Source organism: Callionymus lyra, chromosome 14 (assembly GCF_982586985.1).
Source record: "Callionymus lyra chromosome 14, fCalLyr1.hap1.1, whole genome shotgun sequence".
Classification (NCBI taxonomy): domain Eukaryota; kingdom Metazoa; phylum Chordata; class Actinopteri; order Syngnathiformes; family Callionymidae; genus Callionymus; species Callionymus lyra.
Genome location: NC_141831.1, coordinates 24910973 through 24929423, shown reverse-complemented (window position 1 = coordinate 24929423; position 18451 = coordinate 24910973). Strand labels below are relative to the sequence as shown.

At 40.8% G+C, this 18451-nt stretch overlaps 1 protein-coding gene across 1 annotated transcript in view; it reads right to left on the bottom strand.

Annotated features, from left to right (window-relative positions):
• Positions 1-16953, bottom strand: part of sgcd (sarcoglycan, delta (dystrophin-associated glycoprotein)) — a 92985-nt gene extending 76032 nt beyond the window's left edge. The window contains exon 1 of the mRNA XM_087807196.1: positions 16517-16953. The gene's annotated coding sequence lies outside the window, so the exon portion shown is untranslated. The remainder of the gene's footprint in view (positions 1-16516) is intronic.
• Positions 16954-18451: the final 1498 nt, after the last annotated feature.

Here is an 18451-nt window from a genome sequence, read left to right as displayed (position 1 = left end):
GTGATCCGGTGAGTCGGGTCATGCGATGAGCGAGTGTGTCCCACCCGAGCACTAACCTTAGGTCGACTAGGGCAGACAAGTAGTCGATGACCAGGCTCGCCGCAGTATAGACAAAGTCCCTTCGTGAGCCTGTAGGAGCGCTGTTCTGGAGACAAACGTGTCCGACCCAGCTGCATCGGCTCCTCGGGTGGCGGCGTCGGAGTCTCAGGAGTCAACAGAGAAGTAGGCTGGTCGAAAGGAGGAAAAGAGGAAGAGAAAACGTCCCTGCCACGTTCCCTGCGGCGCTCCCTCAACCTATTATCAATTCTGATGGCTAGGCTGATAAGAGCCTCCAACCCCTCTGGTTCTTCCCGTGTGGAGAGTTGATCCCTGACTGCGCTTCCTAACCCCTGGGTAAACGCGGTGATCAGTGCGGGTTCATTCCAACCACTCTCAGCAGCTAAAATACGGAAATCTACCGAGTAATGCCCCACAGACTCCTCGCCCTGTCGTAACCTGAGTAGTCTTCGAGAGGACACCGCGGGAGAGCGATGTGGTAGGTCAAAAACCCGGCGCATCTCGTCAGAGAAACAATCAAAATTTGCTAAAGCCGGAGAGTTAGACTCCCACAGGGAAGTGGCCCAGTCCGCTGCTCTACCCCGGAGGAGGTTTATTAGATAAGCGATCTGAGCGCGACCCGCAGAAAACGAGGAGGGCTGCTGGCTAAAAACTAACTGAACTTGTAGCAAAAAACGTGAACAACCACCCACTTCTCCACTATAATATCCCGGCGTGGGTATAGTGGGCTCGCGTAGAACCGGCAGTCTTTCAGTGTGAGCAGGTGAAACAGTCGGAGCGCGCACAGAGGCTGCGGTGGCTGCAACAGGTGCGGGAGGGGCCAAGCGAAGAGTGAGCTCACCCACAGCAGCTGACAGCTGGACGAACGCTGCATGACTGTCCCGCGTCACCTCCTCCAGAGAACATAGTCTGGTTCCTTGGGAACCGAGGGCTCGGCGGAGCTCCTTCACTTCCGCTGGGTCCATTTGGTGGCCAGAGAATTCTGTCACGGGTGGAACTCGGCAGGAGACCCAGAAGCGGAAGTGGACAAATATCCTCAGAGCAAATGTTCGAACAAAAGTCTTTTAATATTCCAAACGGTCGGAAAGGACCGAAACAAAAACAAATCAGGAACTCGGGACGAAGGCAGGACGCGGCTGGAGATCGGGATCTCAGATCCGGAACTAAAACAAAAGAGGAAAAAGACTCACGTGAGCAAAACAAGGCGCTGACAACGTCAGGGGTCTTCAGGGAAAAGTACATAGGTAACACGAGCAAGGAGAATCTACGAATGCCAACCTAGTCTGGAAACTCAATTCTCTGGCGAGTTCTTCAGGTCCGCGACGCTCCTTTTCTGTGGGAAGAACCCGCCATTCAATCACCCCCAGCCGCGCACCTGCCAGCGTCTGTCAAGAAACAAAACAAAACACGAACCAAAACAGGAAACAGACTACAAAATAAAACAGGAAAGCACCAAAACATGACACATCGGCACTGTCTGAATGTAAAATAGTTAAAGGTTTTGTTATTAATTTGCACATTTATAAGGAAAACATTTTTTGGTTTGTATTCATACTCAACACTATTTGAATGTATAATGAATGATTTTTATTTATTTGCGCATTTATAAGGAAAAAAAAATGTTACCATCACCACTTGAATGTGAAATGATTGGTTTGAATATTTAACCAATTTGAGTACTTAGTAGTAAAAGATTATTTTAGAACAGTAATGAAGTATCAAAAAGAATTGGTATTGGCATCAACTACTGACATTTAGGTATCATGACAAAACCTCTTATTTCTACACTACACTAACAACATCTCACAGTTCACATCTCTTTCTATCCCAAAGTTCCACCACGCATCTCAACGATTACCAATGCATCACAAAGCTTGACAACACACCACAGAGCTACACAACACCCTGACACTGCTTCACAACACATCGATTGCCCACACGTCATTCCACAACCCATGAAAAACATTACAACATATCTCAACACAGCAACAACTCAACTAAAGTGAACAGTGTTTAATTTCTGTTTGTTTATTACCAATAAGGTCTTGAGCTGACCCTCGTTGAGCATGAATAACATCAGCAGCTAAATCTTGTAGCACTAGAGTCAAGTGCTAATTTGTCACCACTTTATTGTAATAATTACAGCCCTCCAACCCTGCCCGCCCTCTTGCCCTCCTTCTCTCTCGCCTCATCCCCCCACAGCATCTTCTCATTTCACGCAGCCATCCTTCCAAAATAAGCTGTAAAGGCAATAATAATGCGGCCATTAGTCAGCGCGTCCGTCCGTTCAGCAGGTAAATATGAGCGTCCGTGCATCAGCCAACCGAGTGGAAGAGCTAAATTAAACTCGCACACGGAGACGCCGCACGGAAATAAACGCGCAGAGATAAATTTGCAGTCAAGAGTGAAGGAAACAAAGAGGACTAGGAGCGAACCAGTCAGGATGATTTATGACCGCCCCGGCCGTCCAAACCAGAACACTCACCTCCGACACCATTTGCATTAAAATGACGAGCTGATGTTGTTGTGCTGAACTCACACAGACAACAACACAACTTCACACAACAACTGATTCCAGAAGGGAAGTCTCTATTCTGCAGAAAACACACTCACGGAAATACACACATTCTAACAAACACGCACACAGAAGCTTATGCACAGGCACTCAAACACAAATTCAAACACACACTCAGACACACACAGGGGCATCTGTATTCATAGCAGGGTGGCTGGTTCATGATTTAATAGGAAATAAAGTGAATGTAGAAGATTCAGCTTCTCTAATAGATGTTCAGATTATTCTGCTCACAAACACGTTTGATGATTCATTTCAATAAATATCCTCCTCCGGCGGATCATGTTGAACGATGGTCTCTAAAGAGTGGACCTGGAGCTGTTTGTTGATGTAGAAGTACCTAGACGAAACAAGAACTCTGATGTAATGAAGATGTAATGTTTCGATGTTATAGTTCTTACATGTCACACAGAGGTGAGAGCTTCCATAAAAAGTATCCTGTCATCTTATTAGGGTTAGGGATTGAACTACACTTCTAGTGTGGCACAGCTGAATTGCTTCGGTAGTAAGTAAGTAAGTAAGTAAGTAAGTTAGTAAGTAAGTAAGTAAGTAAGTAAGTAAGTAAGTAAGTAAGTAAGTAAGTAAGTAAGTAAGTAAGTAAGTAAGTAAGTAAAGGTTATTTGTAAAGCGCCTTTTTATACAAAGACTGTTTAAACACGGCAACTTCACGCCATGGCTGTCTGTGACTGCAAGTCATATATCGTTAAAGTAGTTCATTGGCATAAAAATAATTATAAATCATATTTTTGGGAAATAATTAGCTTGTTTTAGCTGTTGAAACTATTTGTTTTTGAGTAAACATGGCACAAATGATTACATCAAAACACTTTAATAACTGTATGTACTGCTGTTCGCTTTAGCAAAAATAAACACAATATAGGGAACATGAATGGAGCTGTGCATCAAGGTGTTGATGCCACTGCAGTAATATTACAAGTAACAGTAACAATTATTCTCTCATACTTAAGATGTAAGTGATTTAAGTGCTCTGTAAATTGTCCCAGTTCTGTCTGCTCTGCTGTTCTAGAAGAAGATCAATTTCATCGTACGTTACCATAGAAGTCCTGCAAGATTAGAGCAGCCATATTACATATTCAATCAACCCATTCATCACTTTAAACCAGACATCGACCGGTGTGAAATACATTTGGAACGATCCAGAGACCTGCCAAATCACGTACTCATATATATGAAAATTGATTTCCTATTCATATGGGTTTATCTTTACAATCATACATACGATAATATATAATGAGTATTGTTAAAGATCCGTGAGTCTGTACTACTGCTATCACCTGGCCTTACAGTAGAACCACATTTCGCTGCAATCCCTAAACGATGCGATAACAATAAAACAAATCTTGAATAATTGAAAGAAACATTTGCCTGGTCATGTGACTTTGTGATCCTTCTGATGTTGTTTGGCTAACACCATTTGAGTAACTTCATCCCATGAGTTCGATCTCGAGTCGCTAAAGGCTCAGTTGGTGTTGAGGATGACGTGCACTCCCTGGTCTTTCTCTCAGAACTTCATAGCTCCAGGCTTGACATCACACAGTAAAAAGTTTTCAACTTGTTTGGTATATTTTTCATTCAACATCTCTAAAGGAAGTTCTCTTTATTCAACAGTGTTCCTTCCACTCTGTTACCAAGGCAACGCAGCCAGAGCTTCAGGTTTGTGATCAGCTCTGGACCCCTCGAGTCACTTTCGCAAGATGACTCTGCTGTGAAACCTCCTTACATTGTTCATTACTTGTCTCAGTCTCACCTCCGTTCTCCACCACTCTCCTCCACTCCTGCCTGTTTGAACTTTCTGCTCTCGTGCAGCTGCACACAATCAGCATCCTTCACCGGCCAACAGACTCACACACACACACACACACACACACTGACGTACACACCGCCCCTACACACACATACATGCAGGCAAACAAACACACACAAACACGCACACATGTAAACCAACAAGCAAACAAACAATATCTTTTACCTGCATACAAAAACAAAACAAACAAACACACGTATACTTGCAGCAGACACAAGTACACACGCATGCACATTTCAAGGGATAGAAACACTAACCTGCACACACAAACCCACACACAATAATTTCTAAATAAATTGTTTATTTTTTCCTCAAATCCCTTATTAAGTTGTGTTTTGTAATGAGTGCACTTGTGTTTAATGAAAATTACAAGAACATGATAATAAATTACTGGATTATATGTAAAAGGAAAATGAGTAATGAGATTTCAGGAGCTGGCGAGTTTCGAGTTTACCTTTTGACACAAGCTTCCAAAATGGCTTTGACCATGTTGTTTACCTTTTACCGTTAGATATTGAACAGTTGAAAATGTTAAATAACAGTCAAGTCGGGACGATTTTATTAATTTCATACGATGAAACAATTACGCTACCAATATTTATTAACAGATTAAAAGCCAAGGGCGGTCACGACAAGTTGTTGCCGTAAACATGGTTACATTTTTCAGGGCATTACGGCAAGTGTGGAGTACGGTCACTGCAAATGCAGTGGTTTACGCAAATAAATTTGAACCCTGAGAGACACTTACACACTTGCACACAAACAAACACACCAAGAAACACACCTATGCACACATCTATGAACAGAACTCTTAGCCGCACACACATTGATGCATGCACACAAACACACACATACTGATGTGTGAGAGTGTGTCTGCGTGTGTGAGCGCATACATGTGTTTTTCGTCTACGTTGCCGATCTTGCAGTATTTCCGGTGTGAGTGAAGAAATACCTGCAGCTCTCTAATGTTCAGCATCGATAACAGCTCTTGCTGACTGATGGCTTTTTAATGTAGTGGTCAGCACAACGGTCACTTTTCCTGTTTCCAGCCTCAATAATGATATTTGCATCATACTGTCGTCCGGTGAGGGGATTGAGTTCACTCCACCACGTCCACAGAGGAACACGTCCTGAATGTGTCAGTTCACCTGCCCAGAGGTTTGATCCCAAACTAGTCATTATTAGTCTGACGTGTAAAAATGTCACTGAAATAACAAGCACTGGAGCTTAAGACCGGGACTGGTTCTGAATCAACCCGAGAAACATATGATCTACACTAAGATCAAGAGAGATAGAGAGAGATGTAGTACCTCAGCCACATGAGCAGCACAACTGACCTCAGTGTCAGAGTCAAAGATGGATGCAGAAATCAACATTTTTCTTTGCTATTGACAAGAAAATATGAGTCATTGAGCAGCAGACGAGCAGCTGCACCTCAACATTGATCACCTGTCATCATTGATTCCCAATAACATCACAGCCCGCGGTTCTCGATTGTTAGTTTGTTTGTTTGGTTCTGAGAGACATTTTTCACTTTAGCGCAAGTCTTTAGGCCCAAGAACCTTACAAGGTTCTTGACTGACGACTCCCCTAGAGAGGAGGACCCCCAGAACGCCATGGTTCTTGAAACTATTAAAGTTAAATTAACAAACTTATTTTCCAGACCAACCAGATGAAGATGAGCTCAGAACATTAGCAGCTGCCAATTGTCTACTCAGACAATGGAATAATTGATCCACCTCAGATGTGTGAGTGCGGACTTTTACCCTAATACAATATATATTGTCTTCTTTTAGTCCCAGGAAGTGAAGAGTAGTCACAAGGAGAGAGACTCACTGATGAAGCTTTGACCAAAATAACAGAAATATATTATTATTATTATTATTATTTTTATTGTTAAAGTCAACCTCGAAAAAAATCGGTCGAAAGGTGCTTCAAAAACAAAAATGAGCATCTTATTTTATCAGATGACACCACAGAAACGTTATGATTGAAGCGCACAGAAATGACAATGAGCTTGGATCTCAAGAATGATTGACAAGACAAAGAGCAGAACCGTCGTCAGGATCAACACCTTGTTGTTTGACCAGATTGTAGAGATGAAGATACAAAGAAAGTCATTAAACTTGTCCATCAGCAGAAGTCAAGTCGTGTCTTCAGAGGCCTCAGGAAACTTGCATGCAAACAAAGCATTCAACCACGAGTCCCCGGACCCCGTCACTGAACCCGTGGAGCCTCTTCACTGAGTCTATTTGCTCCTGTAATGACTGTCAGCTCCACTTCAGAGACGCCTCACCGCTCATCCTCGCAGAGCTCCCTCACCTTCCGTCGGACCTGTGTCGGCTTTTCTTCTCTGCAAGACGAATCAATTCCTAGAGGACCAAAAGACTCAGTTCCAGGCTGCTAATGCAGACTGTCAGACTCACTCAGTGGCAGCAGAGATAAAGTTATTTATGGAGGAGACTGCTGTTCCGTCCCAGCTCGTCCTCCTTTGACTTGCTCCGACCACAATTATATATCCAGTCACTCGTGGACACCCAGACAAAAGAGTCAGTGAGGAAGCAGTCGTCACTCAACTACCAATCCCAGTTTCCTATTCATGTTACCAACTAATGACCTCAACATCGGTGAATAAGTCATTGAACATCTAGACCTGCACCACCATAATGGCCTCACCCTGACCTCTGTTTCAGTCTTCCTTCGTCCACCTGTCATGCTCGTCTCTGTCTTGTTTCTGTATATATCTGGCACTTTTTATGTCTGTCTATATCTGGCACTCGCCTCTGTTATATGTCTGTCTGCTTCTCGCCTCTGTCTAAACCAGGACTCACACCAGGTCTGCAGCAGATTCTGGGCGCGTCTTGCATTGATAGCACTCACACCAAGAGCAGATTACTGCAGAGAGATGAGCAGCACACTTCATGTCTTCATGTACTTCCTTGAGTCTTGTAAAATAATTCTTGTTTTTAACTTTGGTATTAATTGCGTAAATATAGGTATATTACTGACACTACTAAGTCATGGAAGCGATGTGTGTGTGGAACCTCATGATTGGACGAGCCTTCCAACAGTTAGGAAACCAATGGGCTGCTTTCTTGATCATTAGCTCGTCTTAAATATTTCGTTAGATCCACTAGGGTGTCAATTTAAAAAAACAGTATCAAAGATCCTTGTATTGAACACGTTTTGATGAAGTGATGCGAGACTATCATCATGTTGGGATGTGTTTTTACACACACTTGAATGAATCAATGATTTATCGTTTACAAATACAGACATGGGGGGGGGGCTTTCTGGTCCATCTTAAAAGACAAACAATGGAAATCCACTGAACAGTGCCTATGTTTTTAAATTGTTACTTTGGCCAATTTTTTTGTCTAGCTGCACTCCTGTATGTCCGTGTTTGTGTTGCACTTGTTGCCTTCCTTTTTTGAATTCAATGTGTGCTGCTGCCTTTCTTGGCCAGGTCGCCCTTGTGAGAAAGATGTTGAGCTCAATGATCTTTCATCTGGTTTAATAAAGGTTAAATAAAAAATAAAATGCTGTTTCACTGATTTCCTTACTAACCCTTTTCAAATTGGCGTGGCCATGTTACACAGATAAAATAGGAGAGGAGCTTGTAAAAAAAAACCTTCACACGCTTTTCATGTCAATCCTATGAAGGTTTTGCATTATCTCTATTTTCCAAGGAGTACTTCTGAGTCTGGAGTTACCGTTTGACTAAACCAACTACTTTTTCTTCTTACACTCATCTCCGTCTTACAGGGTGTCCTTTTTGTATGAAGTGCCACATTTGATGAAGTGAAAATAAGCAGGGGTTAAATAAGAACAAGAGTTTCTAAACTTCTAAGGACTGATGGTGCCCGCGAATAACAATGAAGGAGATTATTTCATTAAATGTAAAAATATAGGAGCTGTAGACCCCGATTTTAATTGTTAGTGCTGATAAACAAAAAATAATGTTTGTGAACAAATTAATAAATGTTCTTGTTACTCCTGCTACTATTATTCTGTAGTAACCATTAGACACTGAGGAGATTCACTCTAAAATAGTTGGGTTGCATTCAAAATTTGAACTTCACTCATTTTCTACTGACCCTCACCTGCCAACTAAGGGTTGGTATAATTTTCAAAGTAATCCGTTCTTTATAGGCAAACATGTACATCCGTGTTAATGAAGCGACTGACACCCACCCGCTATCTCTAAAGAGGAACAAATGACTCTTAAAATAATTCCAACACTAAATCAACATGAGGGTGAGTAGAAAATGAGTGAAGCTTGAATTTTGGGTGAACTTTCACTCTAAAAAGTTTTATTTTTATAAATATAAATGTATTTAATTGTTAGTTCTCTAATTAACAACACATATGTCATAAATAAAAAGACTGCAGGTCACATGAAATCAGCTGAAGGGCTGAAATAGCCCCGTGCTGCACTTTGTGTCCCTATGTCTTATGCTCATCAGCATTTTACGTCACTCTACATGACGATGGTCTCCATCGAAGGTCATCTTTGTCTCTGTCTCACGTTCCTGACGTTGAAATTGTCGAAACAGAAACATCAGCTCTAGTTCTGCAGCACCTGTTTCTTAGCTCGTTTTTTTTTTTCTGAGAAAACTGTTATTTGAAGGACCCTCACTGGGCCTGACAATTAGTGGGCGCTGTTGCTGGGTAATTAAAGCAGGAAGTTCACCTCCATGTTTTTTCTGTCTCTAGAGATCAACACTCTTGTTCTCTAGAGTGGAGCTGGCCACCCTGATAGGAATACACACTTCCTGTGTCGCTCTGCTGCGGTGGCTAATTGGACGGTGGACATGCAGTTAATTAGCAATACAAAGACAACACACAGATAAAGCAAAGAAGCGACTTGAAACTAGTGCTCACCATCGTGGAGATGGCACATATGAGTTCTTCATGCAAGATCGGAGTTTGATTGATTTAGATGCTAACCTTGCGTAGGGATGGAGACACAACAGAAGACTGACGAGACAAAGATGTTACTTAACAAGATGTAACACAAAACACACACATACAATAGAGCTGATCCGAACGATGATTTGCGATTGCATTTTGATCATGATATGAACAAATATAAAGGGTTGCGACTTGACTTTCTGTCTCTTACTTAGTCACCCGACTTACGAACAGAGCTGAGCAGAACAGAGCAGAACAAGCACAAAACACAGCGCTTTAATCTGTTGCACAATGGCGTTGTGCGCGTCATAAGCTGACACTGTTTAGGTTTAGTGCCAAAGAGAGGCAGCGCGTCAGATGTGTGTAATTGTTTTGGCTGCTACCAGTACCTAAACTTAATCGAGGCCGACAACCAGCCGTAAAGGATCAAAACCAAACTTAGAGTTCATAACAAACAAACAACAAGTCGATGATGATGATTTATCTTAACAATCACAAAGAAAAAAACATAAATGTAAAATTTGATTATTAGAGAAGAAACCCATTGAAGAGGAAATTGAAAAAATATTTGTTTTATTAAATCTTAATCGCAGTTTTAAGGAAAGAAAAATTGCAATTTGGTTTTTTTTCCAGACACACACACTGCTTGTGTGCTGGAACAAAAGGTTGGCAGTGAGTCATTGAGGATAAACATAAGGTTCTCATTCCTCCACATGTCCACAGCAGTCAGGTAATGATTGACTATAATTCAGAAACATTTCGGTGAAACCACATGTTGGATCGAGACTGCAATCATACTCACATGCCTCACGGACCAGAGGAGGGAAGGTAAACACAACGAGTGCCTTGAAAGGATTAATCAAGCAAAGTCAAGAAGGGCAAGAACCGGGAGAGACGTCAAGAAGTAAACAGACATTGACACTCTTTGAGTGTCATATCATTTGATTCAGCCTTACCTGTCATTACCGAGAAGCTGCGTTCTCTTCGCAGATCAATGACATTATTCTTTGAAACAATAGCAGCTGATTAAGCTACGACAACGCTAACAGCACGAGACAGCAAGAACATGACACAAGAGAACAGACACAGAAAACATGACAACAACATACATTTACCAACAGAACATTACTGATTTCCTGGGCCAAGAACCTGTGAGTCAGCAACCGTGACACGTGGAGACTGGCTCAAGGTCACTGGACCTCATGATGATCCATCTGTCCTCGACCCACAACTAAGTCTCATGTGGAGCTGCTCAAAGACGTCTTTCATCCCTTCAAACAATCAACAACAAGAGGCTAAACAAGAACAAGGACGTCAAGGTTGTTCGTCAGATGATGAGAAGTTGATTTGTTTAACCAGCTGAAGGACAGATCATCGAGTCCTCTGGAGCTCAGCCAAGCGTCTGACTTCAGGTGCTGTTTGAGAATATAGCTATATATTAGCGCTGGGCAAGTAACACACTATTTTTGTTTTAGCCCATGGAACATGAAAATATTAATGGAAATATAAGAGAACAAGTTTTTTTGGAAGCTCTAATAAACATATAAATATATGCTGCTTGCACTGTTTTGAAAATGTGTGTAAAAGACTGTGGGAGTTGATATGACATCTCGGATTTAACAAACGTTTACTAAACGTTAGTCCAAATTGTATTTCATTTATTTCTTCTGTTCATTTTAGGTGTGATTAAATGATCTTTTGACTTATCTCTGCGTTGCTGAGCGATATCAGTTAAATATCACATAATGATTATATTTGCCTCTGAGCGTTCTATGTTGAGTAAGTAGTGATAAATATTTATTGGTGTATCAATTTATTTGGTATATCGATTTCCCCTCGCATCAACCACTAAAATGTTGTTGTGACAACCCTAATAGATAGTTAGATATAGTAGTATCCCTCGACCTCCCTCAAGAGGAAACATTTCTCAGCAGGGATGAAGAATTTGGCCACAATAAGAACAATATCTTTTCAAGGTTCGACAGTCTTATTAAACTGATACTGGATGAGGGTGCAAAAGCCACTGGTCAGCAATGAGCATTGTCACGGCAGGTTCAAGTCACATTTCCTGCTTGAGTTACTGTTGTAGTTTTATTTCTTTGGTTGCACTTTTTTCCTGGCTGATGTTGCAAATTTGTTTTCTTTTACAATTACCTTTAAATTAAGCGCACAATATCAATGTGCAGCAACACTTGCTGGTATATCAACCTTCATTATTTAAAGGAAGGATGATAAGGTAATTTGAGAATTCATCGTAAATGAATAATTTTTAAACATGAACATACTGTACACTGAAGAAATAAAGTGTCACTTTCATAGCCAAACCCTTTGTCATTTGAAATTAGGTTAACATAAAAAACAAATATCATCTATTCATTAAGAGTTATCACCAGTATACCATGTGGAAAAAGTTAAATAATTCATATAAACTAGACCAACACTAGAGACACTAAGACCACGGAACTCAACAACGCTGAACAGAGCGGGGGAGGATAGAAGAGAGTAAGTTAAGGTGAATGATGGGTGTAACAATTGCAGAGGAGTTGAAATGATGGAGTCATGACTGTTATGAACCTACTACCTAGTTGTTTCCACATGTTGTTTTGAGTTTTTGAGTCGTACAAAGAGTCTGTTTCATACGCTTCAAAGAGTTTGGTTGGTTACAAGCTTCCATGAGGTGAAGGCTCTGGTAGCATTCTTTACGTTGGCAGCTTCTGACGCCATTGAGCAACAGATTAAATCTGAGCGTTAACGTCCCTCTCCACTTGTTAGCTTTGACTTTAGACTTTCTTTTATTGTCATTGCACAGAAGAACAGAAAGGAATTTTGTTGCTTGGCAACCGTTAAAAAACACAGCAGAGTGAATGTATGTATAAAAGTATAAATATAAATATTAACAAGTTAAAAATGAATTAAAAAATTGTTCTGTTTAGTGTTGCTCATAAATCACATGACTTTGTGATGGGCCGAAGGTCAAATTAACATTAAATTAAATTAAATTGCATGTTTTAAAATCAGTGGATTTTTTTTTTTTTATTTTTTTTTTTGTTACTGTTTTCATTAATAGATACATCATTTTTGAATGTTTAATAATCATAAACATAAACTAATAATTACTGGTTCAAAAATGTGCAGTGAAAAAAGAGTAATCGGACTAGGCTCTTCCTTACCTCACAGTACTAAACATGTGTACCTGAACTTCTATTAAAATTCATCCGAGCTGTTTGGATTTTTTTTTAGGGTCATTACTGAGCTGATCACGGCAGGAGGAGAGCCACGATGTTGCCCTCTAACTGTGATTTGATACCAGACACCAGCTGGGTCCAGCACTTCTCACAGCTGAGAGACAGCAAATACACAGCTAATGTTTGGACCAGCGTGCCCTGAGGGCCAAGCTAACAGTTAGCTCAGGGAAGCCAAAACGCTGTTACGAACCAAACATTTACTAATTTCTGTTAATAGTTGTAGGGAATAAATAGACCTTAATGTCAGTCTTTATTTACCGCAGAGTCAATGTAAACATCTAAAACTAATAGTTAATCATGAAATACTTTGTAAACCACAACTGTTTTCATGATTACACAGGAAGTGGCTCTCACACAACAGGAAGTGTGCTGGAATAATAGGATCGTCTGTGTTAGTCCAAAATCTATCCCTGATTACTCAGAGATCTCAAGTGAGGACATTCAGGAATTAATAACGAATATTTCACTTCCACAGAACTGCATTGAGCCACTATGATTCAGATACAGTTGGACTCATGACAAACATTTTCAGAAACTATTTTTAAAGTTGAGCTTCAGTTTGGCAAATGTTCAGAGAGAGGAGCCAAGACTAAAGAGAGAATAACAAATGGCTTAACTCACTTAAACTGATCAGAGTTTTGAAATGGAGGCCTGAAGATGACAGCTGGTTGAAGAACATCACTCGAGAACACTAGATGTTTAAGTCAACCACGGCTCTGAATAGCTGAATGAGTCAAAGTCAACAACGAAAGATTAAAGATACTATGAGTAATAAAAAAAACAATGAGTAAGAGGTAACAGTAAGTCAGGGGGTTGGCTGGAGCCTATGCCAGTTTCATTGGGCGGGAGGCAGGGACACCCTGGACAGGATGCCAGTCTATCGCAGGACACACAAATACACACAACCATTCACACACACACTCATACCTACAGACAATTTCCCAGGAGTAAACCCACGCAACATGGGGAGAACATACAAACTCCAGACAGAAAGGACACAAGTTGGCTTCCTACCAACCGGGAAGCGAGCCGTTGTAGGTACAATTTCGGTCCCCCCTACAATATCGGTCCCCCCACTTCTTACTTGATGATGTCACACGCTGCATATGCAAGCGTCTGTTAAAAATATTTTTTATGGGTTAAAGAAACGTCAACAGAACATTTACATGATACTTTTTACCACATAAAACATTTATATTGACAAAAAGACGATCTTAATCACTTTCCGTTCTTTCATTTCCTGGTCTGACGATACGTGTGACTTTGACACCAACGGAAGGGCCCGCACTGCATGAGACGAAGCCGCTGATTGGCTGAAGCTGTTCTACTACTAATAACGCACAACTGTACAATGCAATACAAACATTCGAGTTCCGAAATAATTCACTTTTCAAATAACAAAAATGTTAGAATATTCCCCTTTCTATAACTCATTCTACCTGTCTGTAGTTCGGATAATAAACACCTCAGTAATTATTTAGTTTTCTTTCTTTTTTTTTCCCGATTGAAATCAATTATTAAATGTACAAAAGCTAATTATTTCGGAACTCAAATGTTTGTATTTCATTGTACTGTTGTACGTTATTATAAGTAAAACAGCTTCAGTCAATCAGCGGCTTCGTCACATGTAGCGCGGGCACTTCCTGTTGGTGTCAAAGTCAATGTATCGTCAGACCAGGAAATGAACAAACGGAAAGTGATTATGTTGACAAAGATCGTCTTTTTGTCAATATAAATGTTTTATGTGTTAAAAAGTATAATGTAAACGTTCTGTTGACATTTCTTTAACCCATAAAAAATATTTTAAAGAGATGTTATCATATGCAGCGTGTGACGTCATCACGTAGGAAGTGGGGGGACCGATATTGTAGGGGGGGACCGAAATTGTACCCACAGCGGCTACCTTCGTCACAGAGTGCCCCCCCCCCAGTTAACATCTTTATCTTTAACAGTAATAGTTAAGTTAATGTGAACTATCACCTTGTTTAAGCGTTTCTATTGTTGTTTATTCTACTTCCTAACACCGACTCGTAATTGACTTTACAGGGGGTTTGTTTTTTTTTCATTTGCCAACATTCACGGATGAAAAGATGTTTTGATCTGAGATGTTGTATTGTTTAGCTCACGCTGACCTTCTTGTCTGTAACTGAGGGGCTTTCAAGCATCAATGCAGCAGCACTGAGCCAGAAACATCATTCCGACTCTCTAAGAACAACAAACTTTCAGCTCTGAGTCAGCTGGTTTTGCTTCAGTCACGTACGGTCAGGGGAGGTCTTTTTTACCAGGAGCTCACCTGCCATCATAATAAAGAATTTGAAAAAAGGAATATAAAGTAAATCAAATAAATATTAATATTGAACACTGATGTGTGTATTATATATGATTTACAGAAATATTTGTTTTTCAGCATTATTCTTTACACCAACTTTTTTTCAACTGTGAGCTACTCGAAGTGTGTGGCCCTACAGACTACCTTGAGTTTGATGATAATATTCCTCTAATATGCTAACTACATTAATGGAGCCACAAGAAAGGAAACACAAATTAAGGTTAAGATGGTTATTTTATTAAAGGAAAGATTTTGAAAAGAGCCAAAGAATTGATTGTTGCTGCTGATCAATAAAGCTCAGAGAAATATCCGCCATGCGTCACCACTAGGTTCTTTCTCGCTGAATAGTTGGAATCAACAGAAGAACGGTCTTTGTTTTCAAACGGATTGATGCACACGAAAAGACCGTCTGTGTTTCTTTCCTTTAAGAAACATCTTTTACTGCTTCCCTGGCCTTTTTTTTCAATAACGTCTGGACTGAGTATGGTCTAAAGCCCCATCTGCACATTAAAAAACAGATTTGTTTGAAAACGTAAATGGTTAAGGTAAAGCTTTTAAAATTTACGTAATGGAACATGTTTTCTAGCCAGAGCTAGTATTTTGTTCTAACAATGAGAGTCAACTATGTACAACTGACACATGTTTGTGCAGTAAAAGCTGGGAGCTTGTTTAGACATTAAGAAAACATCCCCTGTGTTTTGTGTCAAACAGGATACAGAGCATTTTAATTAAAGCAGTTGTTGATGCGATCAGAAAGGCTATTAAAAAGGAGCAAATAGGGCTTTATTCAATGCAGTAGGAGTAGATTATTCTACTGATGACACAAACAAAGCCAGGATTTCTGTGATCCTGCGCTTTGTGGCTTTAGATAGTAAGTAAGTAAATAAGTAAGTAAGTAATGGTTATCGAGTCCCAGAAAATCAGGGAAAAGCCTGCACAAATAAGAATGTCTTAAGATGTGATGACTGTGAAGCGTTCACCTGAAAACTTGAGGACACATCAACCGTTTTTATAAAAGGTATTTTATTTTCATTAAAACCTTAAGTATATCTTGTCTTATAACTGCTTGTTTTAATGTAAAATTTGATGTTTTATTGTTTTATGCCAGGGTTATATTTGTTTGTGATAGTTGATAGACAAGATTTATTAAATTAATTGATTTAAAATAAATGTTCTTTTAAGGAGATATACTGGAAGTTCCTGTGTACATGTTAGTACTGGTGTAAGAGGAATGGTGATGGGACATGTTGCTGTTAAATGAATAATAAAATGAAATAGTCTTTTAACTCCATCCACTATAAATATGACTCAAGAGAAGTCATGAAGTTCACCTCACCACTACTATGACTTTTCATCTCTCGGAGTCAAAGTGACAAGATTTTGTGACGCCCATGTGCAGAAGAGCCTGTGTAAGCGAACAAGGACTACCTCATCAGAACTGAACCCACTTGTGTTTTTGTTTCTGTGATGCAGATCCCTCCTCACGTGTGCTGGTGAACAACAGATCCGTCCACAGCAACAGAGGGCAAACATAGACCAACACAAGTGAGAATGAACCATGGCAGTCTTACCTCTTCGTCAGAAAAAATCCTCTGGCTGGAGTCAGAGAACCATGAAGACCTTGATCCTCCACGTCCACTGATCCGAGAATTTCCCCAAAACAAATCCTCAATTCTCTCTGCGGTCGTTCGAGTCAACGGCTCAAGTCCAGCAGACGAGTCATCCCAACACCTCTGACGTTCTTAATCCTCACAGGAGTGGACGGGCAGAGTTGTATTCCTGCCGGGATTCAGAGAGGAGCATCCTTCGGAGGAGAGAAGATCCAGTGCAACAGCAGAGTCGGAGCTTAAAATCCGCCCCGAACGATCCGTCAGCGAGAGCAGGAGGCGCAGAGCTGTTGCATCAACATCGCTCTGACTTTTCTTTCCCCAAAAATGGAAGAGAGGAGGAAAGATCTCCACCAGAGCCCCGAATCATCTCCGCAGGTCAGCTCCCGCTGAGAGAGAGGAGAGACGGGAGGAGACGTGAGGAGGAGAGACACTGGGACCTGCGAGAGAAAGTGGAGCCAGAGAGAAAGTGAGGGAACGTGGAAGGAGGAGAGAGAGAGGGAGGGAGAGAGAGAGATGACAGTCGCTGGCCACATTAACAAAGCTGAGTAGGTGGAGTTTTCCTGCAGCATCATCCCAATGAATCCAGAATAGAAAAAAGGAAGAGAGCAGGTGAGAATGATGGCGAACATGTGTGGCTGTGTGTGTGTGCGCGTGCGTATATGTGAGCGCGTGAGGGAGATAGTGTAGCAGAACTCATCGGTACAGTCTCATTAGAGTCATAAACATTGCACACAAAGAAAGGTGTGACGCACACTTGATAGCTTCAAACACACTCATGAGTTCATAAACATGCACTGTTGATTCAGTGACTATGTGTGTGTGTGTGTGTGTGTGCCTGTACACACACCTAAAATAACTAAACTACCCAAGTGATTACAAAACAAGTCAACTGGGCTGTGAAGAGTTCTCAAAGACATTTAATCTCTCATCCGGGAAGACTGTTAATTTCCAAATGAGCCGAGGTTAGGAGCCAGTATATATCCTGCTGCACATCTACACAAACATCGATAATAAACTTGAAATGTTGATGATAAGTTATCATTAAATATGTATTGATAAAAATATATTTCACAATGGAATTGAATGTTTGGTAATTAATGAATAAACACTATCTGGTGATCTACTCTTGCATGCCAAGCAGAATAAACCCGAGATGGAGAAGCGGCCCACTAGAACGGTCTCTGGTCTCCATTTCTACATGGTCTCAAACATCCATCTCAATCGAACATATTGCTACTCCAGATGAGGTCATCACTGAGGTACACTCGCAGATATTTGTGCCTGGTGTCAAGCAGGACAAAAACTGTATTTCTTAAGTCCACAGTCATCTGCTTAGTTTTCTTTACACTTCAGATGTGCCTGGTTGTATTATGGAGGGTGAACAGGAGGGGGCTCAGAAACTAGCCATGAGGAGAGCTAGTGTCGAGTTCGAAGGAGGAGTTTGAGATGCTTTTAATTATAACAGTTTGTGGTCTGTTAGTGAGGAGGTCCAAGACCCAGTTTTAGAGAAAGGTGTTACTGGTATTTACACTAGAAGTCCCAAAGAGCAGCCATTTGACTTTTCTACATATAATACCTTGGTTAGTTTTTTTAGGATAAGGTGGTAGAAGGGGTCCAGATAGCAAAATGTTGGGATGTCTAGTGTTAAGGGGCTATAGATCAGGCAGAAGGTTGGTGAGGGCTGTGACGAAAGCTGGGAGATATTCTGCCTGTATGCATACTGATGCCAGTGATATTGATCGTGCTTTTATTGTGACCAGTGACAATCCTGTAAAGGCCTACTGTGAGGGCCAAAGGTTGATAGTCACTTTGCCTGTGTCATGTTTAATGAAGCTCTTTAAGAACAGGGATGTCGGTGAAGAACACAGTCCTATAATAACCTGCCTTAGACATGGT